At 45.7% G+C, this 795-nt stretch overlaps 1 non-coding gene across 1 annotated transcript; it reads left to right on the top strand.

Annotated features, from left to right (window-relative positions):
* Positions 1-208: 208 nt before the first annotated feature.
* LOC120068606 lies at positions 209-315 on the top strand. The gene has a single exon (XR_005479244.1). It is a non-coding gene; the product is annotated as a small nucleolar RNA R71 (small nucleolar RNA).
* Positions 316-795: the final 480 nt, after the last annotated feature.

Genomic DNA, 795 nt, shown 5'->3' with positions numbered 1-795 from the left:
GGCCCCGTTGTTTGCGTCATTATCTTTAATTTTGAATCTTTGATTGATTTCCCGCCAATCCTCGTGATTTTTGGAAATGCGATCAAGTATACTCTTTGCCTCCTCATATGTTTTGTCAAGCAAACCACCAGCTGTTGCCGCATTGGCAGCGGTCTGCGAAGAGGGATTCAGTCCTTGGTAAAAAATCTCCATCTACAGGCAGTCTGGCAAGCCATTATGTGGACAGTCTCTTACCAGCCGCTTGAACCTCGCCCAAGCATCGCTGAGCGATTCATCATCTTCTTGTTCAAAATTTGTTATTAATTTCCTTCTCCTAGCATTCTCGGTTGGTGGGAAATACTTCTTCATAAACTTTTCGACGACTTGTTCCCACGAGGTTATCTCCCCCGGTTCGAGAGAATATGCCCATTTTCTTGCTTGATCGCATAAGGAAAATGGGAACAGAGTGAGTCGAACTTTCTCGGTGGAGATATTCGGGAACATAAAAGTGTTGCAGATTTTTATGGAGCTTTAGAGGTAGACGTGCAGGTCCTCACCACGCCTTCCTCCAAACTGCCAAGCAGCCTGGATCATCTGCAACATTAACGACTTCATTTCAAACCTCGATCCATCTAATGCTGGCCTCATGATTCCTGGAGAGAAATCGTAGAGGTTGGGTGACGCATAGTCCCAATGGGTCTATTGCGGTCATTCGCCAGAAGGATGGGGTTAGCCATTATCTTGTTTGCGTTTGCAACCCTTTCTTCTGGTTGTTTTGCCATTCTTGGTGTTCTCTCTTGTTGTTGGCGGTTGTCT

This window comes from Benincasa hispida, chromosome 12 (assembly GCF_009727055.1).
Source record: "Benincasa hispida cultivar B227 chromosome 12, ASM972705v1, whole genome shotgun sequence".
Taxonomy (NCBI): domain Eukaryota; kingdom Viridiplantae; phylum Streptophyta; class Magnoliopsida; order Cucurbitales; family Cucurbitaceae; genus Benincasa; species Benincasa hispida.
This window is presented reverse-complemented; position numbering and strand designations above follow the sequence as displayed.